The sequence below is a fragment of the Anomaloglossus baeobatrachus genome, chromosome 3 (genome assembly GCF_048569485.1).
Source record: "Anomaloglossus baeobatrachus isolate aAnoBae1 chromosome 3, aAnoBae1.hap1, whole genome shotgun sequence".
In the NCBI taxonomy this organism is placed as follows: Eukaryota; Metazoa; Chordata; class Amphibia; order Anura; family Aromobatidae; genus Anomaloglossus; species Anomaloglossus baeobatrachus.
Genome location: NC_134355.1, coordinates 29,596,869 through 29,609,813, shown reverse-complemented (window position 1 = coordinate 29,609,813; position 12,945 = coordinate 29,596,869). Strand labels below are relative to the sequence as shown.

Below are 12,945 nucleotides of genomic sequence, written 5' to 3'. Positions count from 1 at the left end.
ACAAGAGAAACTTGAAATAATGTCTCCGGGCCATGGGGGGCCACCGTCCTCTGTGCGGCTTGTTCTGGCCCTGATGTCCCCGGGTGATCTCCGCTGGTTTCATGTTTTGCTGGTTTCCCTGTGGATTATACATCACCTCCCAAGTCGAGTGTCGGGTAAAGTAACGTCTTGAGCTCTTTCCAGCTTAATTGCTACTAATTGGAAACTGACACTCCCGGCCAGGTGGAGCGTTTCCCTGCGGAGTCCCCCATCAGTCTGTACCCTGCCAGGAGGAGCACCCTGGGATTAACACCTAAGATGACCATCATTCCACAAGTGGCTGCATCTTATGCATCATACGTGTCCTACCAGCGGCCGTAGATGGCAGGAATAACAACAGAGGGCCGCTGTGCAGTGACCAGATCGATGGATCACTTACACTAATGGAGGATGGAATTTTACATGGTGATACTTCCGCAATTTAATTTATCACTTCTCATCTCCCCATCCTCGGGGCCACATCTCCCCATCCATGCTGCCTTGTTATTCCCTGGTTCACACTGCCTCTATTCCCTTGTTCACACTGCCTCTTTTCCCTGGGTTCACACTGCCGCCTCTTTTCCCCCGCTTCACACTGCCTCTTTTCCCTCGCTTCACACTGCCTCTTTTCCCCCAATTTACACTGGCCGTTTTCCCTCGGTTTGCGCCGTTTCTTTGCCCTCCAGCTCGTGTCATCTTTTTTTCCCCCCGGTTCACGTTCCCTTTTTCCCCCCGGTTCCCGTTGTCTCTTTCCCCCCAGTTCACGTTGTCTCTTTTCCCCCAGTTCACGTAGCCTTTTTTCCTGGTTCACGTCACCTCTTTTCCCCCGGTTCTCTTTGCCTCTTTTCCCCCCGGTTCTCTTTGCCTCTTTTCCCCCCGGTTCTCTTTGCCTCTTTTCCCCCCGGTTCACGTCGCCTCTTTTCCCCCCGGTTCACGTCGCCTCTTTTCCCCCCGGTTCACGTTGCCTCTTTTCCCCCCGGTTCGCGTCGCCTCTTGTCCCCCCGGTTCACGTCGCCTCTTTTCCCCCGGTTCACGTCGCCTCTTTTCCCCCCGGTTCACGTCGCCTCTTTTCCCCCCGGTTCACGTCGCCTCTTTTCTCACTGTTCACGTTGCCTCTTTTCCCCCGGTTCACGTTGCCTCTTTTCCCCCGGTTCACGTTGCCTCTTTTCCCCCGGTTCACGTTGCCTCTTTTCCCCCGGTTCACGTTGCCTCTTTCCCCCCCCCGGTTCACGTCGCCTCTTTTCCCCCCCCGGTTCACGTCGCCTCTTTCCCCCCCCCGGTTCACGTCGCCTCTTTTTCCCCCCGGTTCACGTCGCCTCTTTTCTCACTGTTCACGTTGCCTCTTTTCCCCCCGGTTCACGTCGCCTCTTTTCCCCCCCGGTTCACGTCGCCTCTTTTCCCCCCGGTTCACGTCGCCTCTTTTCCCCCCGGTTCACGTCGCCTCTTTTCCCCCCGGTTCACGTCGCCTCTTTTCCCCCCCGGTTCACGTCGCCTCTTTTCCCCCCGGTTCACGCTGCCTCTTTTCCCCCCGGTTCACGCTGCCTCTTTTCCCCCCGGTTCACGCTGCCTCTTTTCCCCCCGGTTCACGCTGCCTCTTTTTCCCCCCGGTTCACGCTGCCTCTTTTTCCCCCCGGTTCACGTCGCCTCTTTTCCCCCCGGTTCACGTTGACACATCTCGTTTCATCATGCCCAACACCATTTCTCCATCCCACTCGCTCACAGAGATACCGTATATATATATTCTTAGGTATATATAGACAAGAATATTGGGAATAGAATAATTTTAACCATTTCCAGAACTTTATTCTTTACATTCAAGGAAACCACTGAAATGAAATGTTTTAAAGAAACAGATCAAAGGCGGAAAGTAACACAAACCAGCTCCATGGATCCCCCTATGGAAGCAGGAAGAGACTAGAAATTACATGTCACCTTCATATCCTGACTTGGTGACCCTGTGTTCTCGGGAGGCTCTTCCCATCCCAGCTGTTACCACTAAACACATAGCCCCCGGGGTTACACTAGAAAGGAGGCTGGCCTCCGCTATCCCATTGGCTGCCTCCGCCTGGAATTCTCCATCCCTTCATGTCCAGCCTGTGGAGTCAACATGTGCTTGTCAGTCAGCTCCAGGCTGTGGCGGTGGAAGGACCTCATCTATGTGCCATAGAGACAAGACTATGGGCCACCTCTGGAGGATGGACCCCTGACTGCCCGCTGCGGGCTCTGAAGGTACGACCACCATACAGCTGCCTGGTTGTAGCCCTGGATTGTCCGGGAGCAGATCCCAGATTCCTACAGACAAGGGGGGAAATGTCAGGAATGTACGGAGCTGTATACAGCTGGGGAGGAGGGGGATCCGGAGAAAGCTGCGGACATGCTGCAATATACTTAGAGGGATAGATAGTAGACAGCTCTATCTATCTATCTATCTATCTATCTATCTATCCCTCTATCTATCTATCCCTCTATCTATCTATCTATCCCTCTATCTATCTATCCCTCTATCTATCCCTCTATCTATCTATCTATCTATCTATCTATCCCTCTATCTATCTATCCATCCCTCTATCTATCTATCTATCTATCCCTCTATCTATCTATCTATCCCTCTATCTATCCCTCTATCTATCTATCCCTCTATCTATCCCTCTATCTATCTATCCCTCTATCTATCTATCCCTCTATCTATCTATCTATCTATCCCTCTATCTATCTATCTATCCCTCTATCTATCCCTCTATCTATCTATCCCTCTATCTATCCCTCTATCTATCTATCCCTCTATCTATCTATCCCTCTATCTATCTATCTATCTATCCCTCTATCTATCTATCCCTCTATCTATCTATCTATCTATCCCTCTATCTATCCCTCTATCTATCCCTCTATCTATCTATCTATCTATCTATCCCTCTATCTATCTATCTATCTATCTATCTATCTATCCCTCTATCTATCTATCTATCTCTCTATCCCTCTATCTATCCCTCTATCTCTCTATCCTTTCTCTCGGTGCTGGCAGACTTCTGTGTAGTGGCTGCAGGTCATTAATACTTGATGAGCTGTAAATAATTGATGCATTTGTTATTCCTGTATTGTTACTATATTAATACCCTGATGATGCCCCGGTGCGGTCGCTGTGTGGATGTGTCTCCTCAGTCGCTGGCAGTCAGTGATCCGTCTCCTGTGTTTGTGCAGCAGGTCACAGACTCTCCTCTCTCCTGTCTCCGCTCATCTCCTTCTCACTGGAGAGTTTAGGGGCAGATACATGTGTATGGTGAAAACAGCCGCTGCCGGATTATCAATTGTTTGGGTTTATCTGAAGCTCATAGTAAAATCACATTGTAGAGAAATGAAGCGGAATATGTCACCAGAACTTAGTCAGCAAAAATATTTTAAGTTGATTTGTTAAATCACGTCAAATTACAGTTCTTATAACAAGTGCTGGATTATCTATCCTCTATCTATATCTATTCATCTATCCCTCTGTCATCTACTGTATCTATCTATCTATTCCTCTATCTATTCTATATCTATCCATCCAACCATCTATGTATCTATCATCTATCTATCCTCTATCTGTCCTTTATCCATCTATCCTATCTATTTTCCTATATATTCTCTATCCCACTATCTATCATTCATTCTATCTATCTAAATATTTATCTAACTATCTATCCCTCTATCTATCTGTTCCCTCTATCTATCTGTTCCCTCTATCTATCTGTTCCCTCTATCTATCCATCTATCTATCTATCCCTCTATCTATCTATCTATCTATCCCTCTATCTATCTATCTATCTATCTATCCCTATATCTATCTATCTATCCCTCTATCTATCCCTCTATCTATCTATCCCTCTATCTATCCCTCTATCTATCTATCTATCTATCCCTCTATCTATCTATCTATCTATCTATCTATCTATCTATCTATCTATCTATCTATCTATCTATCCCTCTATCTATCTATCTATCCCTCTATCTATCTATCTATCTATCTATCTATCTATCTATCTATCCCTCTATCTATCCATCTATCTATCTATCCCTCTATCTGTCTATCTATCTATCTATCTATCTATCTATCCCTCTATCTATCTATCCCTCCTATCTATCTATCTATCTATCCCTCTATCTATCTATCTATCTATCTATCTATCCCTCTATCTATCTATCCCTCTATCTATCTATCTATCCCTCTATCTATCTATCTATCCCTCTATCTATCTATCTATCCCTCTATCTATCCCTCTATCTATCTATCCCTCTATCTATCTATCTATCTATCCCTCTATCTATCTATCTATCTATCCCTCTATCTATCTATCCCTCTATCTATCTATCCCTCTATCTATCTATCTATCTATCTATTCCTCTATCTATCCCTCTATCTATCCCTCTATCCTTCTATCTATCGTATCTATCTATCTATCTATCTATCCCTCTATCTATCCCTCTATCTATCTATCCCTCTATCTATCTATCTATCCCTCTATCTATCTATCTATCTATCTATCTATCCCTCTATCTATCCCTCTATCTATCTATCCCTCTATCTATCTATCTATCTATCCCTCTATCTATCCCTCTATCTATCTATCCCTCTATCTATCTATCTATCTATCTATCCCTCTATCTATCTATCCCTCTATCTATCTATCTATCTATCTATCCCTCTATCTATCTATCCCTCTATCTATCTATCTATCCCTCTATCTATCCCTCTATCTATCTATCCCTCTATCTATCTATCCCTCTATCTATCTATCCCTCTATCTATCTATCCCTCTATCTATCTATCTATCTATCTATCTATCCCTCTATCTATCTATCCATTTATCTATCTATCTATCTATCTATCCCTCTATCTATCTATCTATCTATCCCTCTATCTATCCCTCTATCTATCCCTCTATCTATCCCTCTATCCCTCTATCTATCTATCCATTTATCTATCTATCTATCTATCCCTCTATCTATCTATCTATCTATCTATCTATCTATCTATCCCTCTATCTATCCCTCTATCTATCTATCTATCTATCTATCCCTCTATCCCTCTATCTATCTATCCCTCTATCTATCTATCCCTCTATCCCTCTATCTATCTATCTATCTATCTATCCCTCTATCTATCTATCCCTCTATCTATCCCTCTATCTATCTATCTGTCTATCTATCTATCTATCTATCTATCTATCTATCTATCTATCTATCTATCTATCTATCTATCTATCTATCCCTCTATCTATCTATCCCTCTATCTATCTACAGTATCTATCTATCTATCTATCTATCTATCTATCCCTCTATCTATCTATCTATCTATCTATCCCTCTATCTATCTATCTATCTATCTATCTATCTATCTATCTATCTATCCCTCTATCTATCCCTCTATCTATCCCTCTATCTATCTATCTATCTATCTATCTATCTATCTATCCCTCTATCTATCCCTCTATCTATCTATCCCTCTATCTATCTATCTATCTATCTATCTATCTATCTATCTATCTATCTATCGATCTATCCCTCTATCTATCTATCTATCTATCTATCTATCTATCCCTCTATCTATCTATCTATCTATCTATCTATCTATCTATCTATCTATCTATCCCTCTATCTATCTATCTATCTATCTATCTATCTATCTATCTATCTATCTATCTATCTATCTATCTATCCCTCTATCTCTCCATCCATCCATGATATTTAAGGTGTTTTTCTCCAGTGAGTTGGGGCCAGATCTTTCTTTTCTGCGGAAAACTCCCCGTCATAGGTTTTGGCTTTTTCTTCTGGCTGCCAGTGAAGGAAATTAAATCATTGTAAAGTGCTAGACGCTGGCGCGGTGCCAGGCGGAGATGTAAGGTTTAAGGTGACTTTTATATAAGTCTGCTCCGGCCTATGGCTGCGAGGAGATTTTCCGACTTGAAAGAGGCCAGACGTGCGCCCAGAGATGCCGCGTCCATTTCCTCACAGAAAGCCCATTCATTTGTGAGGCAGGAATGTGTCCAGGACTTGTGCGCAGAACAAACACGCATCGTCCGCGGGAGCGGCGCACACGTCCCCGCATTCATTATCACCGCGTTACAGTCATGCCTCACCCTCCGCGTCACAATCTGCAGGTTTCCTCGTCTTCTCCCGGGTCCGCGCTGCTCCCTTGTCTCTGCACATTCGGCTGGATCCCGCCATTAGACCCAGACTATCACTATGTGGTGATCCCAAGTCTGCTCATATTTTTAAGTTTAGCTAAAATATAATTTTTTTTCAGCCAAAAAGAAACTTTAGTGGAGGTTTCCTGCCCTCCATACACACTATATAGGGATTGGAGGTCTTTTTTTTTTCCCCCCACCAAAACAGCGCCACTTTTGTCTTCAGGCCGTGTCTGGTATAGCAGCTCTGTTTCAATAAAGTTAGTCAGAATTTGTTTTCCTGACCAAACATGAATATTTCTATAGCTGAGGAGCTAAATGTCTCCTGTTGCATTTTTTTCTCAGGAATTGGTGAGAATTGGACAAAAATATTGGCTGAAAACAAAAAAAACAAAAAGGTTGTTGCGTAAAAATTTGATTGGTGGGGTCAGGTCATAGTCACAGATAGGTGATAGCTTTTTTTTCCCCTTTTGGACAACCCCTTTAAGAAATGATGGCATGTCTACAGCTTTTAAGACGTGACCTGTTGAGCAGTTCATAATGGCTGAATCGTGGCCACCTCTCCTTTGTTGAACGATGGGGATCTAGCACCTGTCACACGGTTTAGCCCTGTCCTGAGGATATGCTATAGATGATTTAAATAATACTATCCCTTTAAGAGAACTTTCCATCCCGGTGCACAAATCCCAAAAGCAACATAACTAATGTGTCCACAATTTTTTTCAACTTTTTGGTTCATTCCTGACTGCTGAAAAGCCCAACTGGCTCTTGGTGTCCATCTAAGTGACCCCTTAAAGGAAACCTGTATGCACATTTTACATATGGAAGCAGTGGCGTGGCTGTGTACGCGCTTATCCCCCCATTAAAATGATACCTTTTTTATTGTAATCCGGAGTGCCAGTCATGAGATATCTAGGGTAGAAGCCACATGCAAATCAAGCTGCAAGTGCCCAGGGGGCGTGTCAGAAAAGCCAACCAGGTACACGGACACGCCCCCAGTGCACTTGCATTTGACTTCTATGCTGGATTTCTCATGACTGGAACATCGTATTACCACACAAAAGGTGTCATTTTAATGGGGAGAAAAGCGCCTACACAGCCATACCACTACTTTAATATATAAAAAGCTGTGCTTTTGTGTAGTACCACTCCAGTAAGCTGAATCCCTAACATTTTGTTACTGTAAACTTCTGGAAGTTGTCAGTTTACATGATTCTGTGAATAATCCGATCTGGAAACCATATAGAAGTCAATTTAGATCTTCTCTGGCTTAAGAATTCCCCCTGGCTCTAGGATTTGTCCGCCTGGCTTCTGAATTATGGCAGATTACACAGATTTGACGGAAACCCTCTCGCCCACACACGTCTGTGAGACTTGTCATGTCTGAATCCTTACGCCTGCAGGGGCCATTATATAAACTCGGGGTGGTGTCCACTTTAGAATTTCCCGTCCTAAAATGACTGGAAAATGATCTAAATGACTGTTCAATATGCGTAAGCCGGCCATACACATTACATGGCTGCCGGCCATACACATTACATGGCTGCCGGCCATACAGTCAGTCGGCTGGCCGCTGTGTCTCCTGACTCTCCTGGTGAATAGGATGAGCGTGCCTGGGTATATCAGTGGCTAAAAAAAAAGGATAAGAAGCCATCAGACACTTCTGACACCACTTATCTCAACGACAAAAGATTGGACATATTGAAAGCCAACATGACCAATCTTTCTCTATCTTCACATAATGACTTTCATCCCCATCAGATCTTTGGGCCAAATTTTAATCTTTTGTGTGTCCATCTTGAGAAATCATAGTGACCACGGGTAGCATACATTTTATTGTTCGACGACCACTACACCAACAGATTTGCCTACAATATTAGGCATAGATTTCTTCAGTCGTTCTTCTTCTTTGAAATACATCAATGATGATTGGTGGAAGGAAACTGACAACTTCGTTGAACATGTTTCTCATTTAGGGAATCTGTTGTCAGTTTTTGAGTTTATTCATTGTCCAAATGGAGCAGAAAACATTTTACACTAGTGCCTAATAATATCTTATAGTTACTAAAGTACTAAATAGTTCCTTATGGGGTTTGAGTAGAAAGTTGTGACTTTTTTAATGGGCGCTTCATTGGGGGGCACAGAAATCATGGGTAATGTGCTGCCAATAAGAACACCTCTTAGAAAAAAAGCTTCTCACCAAAAGGCTACACCTGGCCCGCCGACACCTAGGCATTCAGTTAGTGCAAAAGCAGTATAAAAAGCAAAAGAGACCACCCAAAGAAGGGAATGTGAAGTCTACGAGCAAGGGATATTTACGGGGAGTACCAAAAATCCTATTTTTTTTTTTTTTTGGGGGGGGGTCCTAGTATTCATTGGAGACATAGAAAGAAACCATTGGATATACTTAAATAGTCCCTGGGGTAAGAAAGCTATTCACAGTACAGCGAGTACCAAAAATCCTCTTTTTTATTTATTTTGTCCTAGTATTTATTGGTGGCTTAAAAAAAGACCTTGGGATATCCTTAAACAGTCCTTGGAGTAAAGGTACCGTCACACTAAGCAACATCTCTAGCAACATCGCTGCTGATGCAGAACTTGCTAGCGATGTTGCTTAGTGTGACATCCAGCAACAACCTGGCCCCTGCTGTGAGGGCGTTGGTTGTTGCTGAATGTCCTGGCCCATTTTTTAGTTGTTGCTCTCCTGCTGTGAAGCGCACATCGCTGTGTGTGACAGCGACAGAGCAACAACTAAATGTGCAGGCAGCAGGAGCCGGCTTCTGCAGACGCTGGTAACCAATGTAAACATCGGGTAACCAAGAAGCCCTTACCTTGGTTACCCGATATTTACCTTCGTTACCAGCCTCCGCCGCTCTCAGCTGTCAGTGCCGGCTCCTGCTCTGTGCACATGTGGCTGCAGTACACATCGGATAATTAACCCCATGTGTACTCTAGCCAGGAGAGCAGGGAGCCAGCGCTAAGCAGTGTGCACGACTCCCTGCTCTCTGCACATGTAGCTGCAGTACACATCGGGTAATTAACCCTATGTGTACTGTGGCTAGGTGTGCGCTGGTAACCAAGGTAAATATCGGGTTGGTTACCCGATATTTACCTTAGTTACCAAGCGCAGCATGCTTCCACGTGTAGCGACGCTCCAGCGATCCCTGCCAGGTCAGGTTGCTGGTGGGATCGCTGGAGCGTCGCTTAGTGTGACATCTCACCAGCGACCTCCTAGCAACTTACCAGCGATCCCTATCAGGTTGTATCGTTGTTGGGATCGCTGGTAAGTTGTTTAGTGTGACTTGGCCTTAAGAGAGTTATTCACAGTATGGTGAGTTCCAAAAATCATCTTTTTTTGGTCCTAGTATTCATTGGTGATTTAGAAAAAGGCCAAGGGATACCCTTACACAGTTCCTGGTGTAAGAAAGCTATTAACAGTACAGCAAGTTCCAAAAATCCCCCTTTTTTCGTACTAGTATTCATTGGCGACATAGAAAGAAACTATGGGATGTCCTTAACACTAGAAGTCCCAGAGAGGGGTCATTTAACATTTCTACCATTGAAACCCTATGGAGCTCGAAATTCCTGGGACTTCTAGTGTTAAACAGTCACTGGGGTAAGAGAGCTATTCACAGTGAGTTCCAAAAATCCTCTTTTTTTTTTTTCGTTGGTCCTAGTATTTATTGGGGACTTAGAAAAAGACCTTGGGATAAGAAAGCTATTCACAGTACAGCTAATACAAAAAATCCCTCCCCCCTTTTTTTTCTCCTAATATTCATTGGGGACATAGAAAAAGACAATGGGATTTTCTTAAGCAGTCCCTGGGGTAGAAAGCTATTACCAGTGCACGGAGTACAAAAAAAATGCTCTTTTTTTGGTCCTAGTATGCATTAGGGACATAGAAAGAAACCGTGGGATATCCTTAAATAGTCCCTGGGCAAGAAAACTATTAGCAATACAGCGAGTACCAAAAATCCTTTTTTTTTTCTAGTATTCATTGGCGACTTAGAAAAAGACCATGGGATATCCTGAAACAGTCCCTGGGGTGAGACAGCTATTCACAATACAGCAAGTACCAAAAATCCTCTTTTTTTGGTCCTTTTTATTGGTGACTTAGAAAAAGACCATGGGATGTCATTAAACAATTTTTGGGGGTAAGAAAGGTATTACCAGTACAGCAAGTTCCAAAAATCCCCTTTTTTGTACTAGTATTCATCAGGGACATGGAAAGATACCATGGGATGTCCTTTAACAGTCACTGGGGTAAAAAAAGCTATTCACAGTACAGTGAGTTCCAAAAATCCTCTTTTGTTTGTTCTTCTATTTTCCATGTATAGGATATTGCAGTCGTATTACTGGAGAACCATGGGAAAGTAACATTTTGCTATTTTCTATTGGCGCATTCAGACATTTGTGCACATTGGTCGGATCTCGAACCACAATTCACAGACTGGTCTGGTCATGGTCCGGTCAAGAAACCAGCAACCAGTCCGTGCATTGCAGTCCGGACGTCTGAATAAGCCCGACGTTCCCAAGTTTGCAAATGGGCGCTAGTACAAGAAAATTTCTCTCTAGAGTCAAAGGGCTCCGTTCGTTCTTGCACTTGCGCCTTTCTTTTGTCCAGGTTTTGATGTTTTTCTCTTGTTTTTGACTTGTGTCTTATTATTCTTCTAATTTGCACTCGTTTTTGGTCATTATTGTGAGCGGAATTTGGAGTTTTCTGGTATTTTTTCGTAATTCGTCAATTGCGATATTTTAAGAAGTTGTAAATTTTTTTGCACAAATGTAATCCGCTCCCCCTCCTGGAGTCATTTGTCTTACGTCTTAAAGTTTTGCACAAATTTTGTGACACTTTTGCGGAAATTAGGACTTTTTGCTCTAAAAAAGGTGCAAAAAAAAAGGCTAAAGGTAAAAAGCAGTTTTGCTTTTGTGCAAAATACCCGAACCCCTGTGTGCCACTTGGAAAAACATGGAGCAAAAAAAGTCAACGAATAACACACACACAAGTAAAAAAAAAAAAAAATGAACTTAAAAAAACCCTTAAATGATGAAAGTAGCTACTTTATTATTTTATGCCCATTTATTCCATAGATTATCTTCCAAACCGTAAACGAGCCTGTTACGTCAATGTTGAACTGTTTAAATGCTTTGTCGGCAAACCAGATTCTCCCCCTAAAAGAAAAGGCTGACCATCTGTAGACGGCTGTTTCTGGATTCTTGCCCCTCATCAGTACACAGCAGGATGCAGGTCAGCTGATGAGAGTCTTATGGGGCGTTGTCTATTCTTGTGGTGACTACCAGCTGGCATAGGAAGTGTTCTAGGTCAGGTGAAGGAAAAGGTCGGCCCTCTGTAAACGGCTGTTTCGGGATTCTTGCCCCTCATCAGTACAGAGCAAGGTAATATGGGACGCTGTCTCTTCTTGTGGTGACCACCAGCTGGCATAGGAAGTGTTCTAGGTCAGGTCAAGGAAAACGTCGACCATCTGTAAACGGCTGTTTCGGGATTCTTGCCCCTCATCAGTACACAGCAGGGTCTTATGGGGTGCTGTCTCTTCTTGTGGTGACCGCCAGCTGGCATAGAAAGTGTTCTAGGTCAGGTCAAGGAAAAAGTCGGCCAACTGTAGACGGCTGTTTCGGGATTCTTGCCCCTCATCAGTACACAGCAGGGTCTTATGGGTGCTGTCTCTTCTTGTGGTGACCACTAGCTGGCATAGGATGTGTTTTAGGTCAGGTCAAGGAAAACTTCGACCATCTGTGGACGGCTATTTCGGGATTCTCGCCCCTCATTAGTACACATCAGGGTCTTATGGGGTGCTGTCTCTTCTTGTGGTGACCGCCAGCTGGCATAGGAAGTGTTTTAGGTCAGGTCAAGGACAACGTCGACCATCTGTAAACGGCTGTTTCGGGATTCTTTCCCCTCATCAGTACACAGCAGGGTATTATGGGGTGCTGTCTCTTCTTTTGGTGACCACTAGCTGGCATAGGAAGTGTTCTAGGTCAGGTCAAGGAAAAGGCACAACCATCTGTAGACGTCTGTTTCGGGATTCTTGCCCCTCATCAGTACAGAGCAAGGTATTATGGGGCACTGTCTCCTTGTGGTGACCGCCAGCTGGCCTAGGAAATGTTCTAGGTCAGGTCAAGGAAAAGGTCGGCCAACTGTAGGCGGCTGTTTCGGGATTCTTGCCCCTCATCTGTACACAGCAGGGTCTTATGGGGTGCTGTCTCTTCTTGTGGTGACCGCCAGCTGGCATAGGAAGTGTTCTAGGTCAGGTCAAGGAAAAAGTCGGCCAACTGTAGGCGGCTGTTTCGGGATTCTTGCCCCTCATCAGTACACATCACAGTCTTATGGGCGCTGTCTCTTCTTTTGGTGACCGCCAGCTGGCATAGGAAGTGTTCTAGGTCACGTCAAGAAAAAGGCACAACCATCTGTAGACGGCTGTTTCGGGATTCTTGCCCCTCATCAGTACACAGCAGGGTCTTATGGGGTGCTGTCTCTTCTTGTGGTGACCGCCAGCTGGCATAGGAAGTGTTCTAGGTCAAGTCAAGGAAAAGGTCGACCATGTAGACTGCTGTTTCGGAATTCTTGCCCCTCATTAGTACACAGCAGGGTCATATGGCCGCTGTCTCTTCTTGTGGTGACCACCAGCTGCCATAGGAAGTGTTCTAGGTGAGGTCAAGCTCCTTGGGAAAAATATATGCAAATCCAGAGGGTTATACCGGCCCCGTGAGTTTGGTGCGGGTTTAGTGGGAGGCGATGCCGTGCCCT

General features: G+C 44.1%; 1 protein-coding gene across 2 annotated transcripts in view; it reads left to right on the top strand.

Moving 5' to 3' along the window:
* Positions 1-12,945, top strand: part of DISP1 (dispatched RND transporter family member 1) — a 163,393-nt gene that overhangs the window by 45,802 nt on the left and 104,646 nt on the right. The window contains exon 1 of one of the 2 annotated variants that reach the window (XM_075339100.1): positions 2,131-2,247. The exons of the other annotated variant lie outside the window; for it this stretch is intronic. The gene's annotated coding sequence lies outside the window, so the exon portion shown is untranslated. Of the gene's footprint in view, positions 1-2,130; positions 2,248-12,945 lie in introns of those variants that run through there. 2 annotated transcript variants of the gene reach the window in all.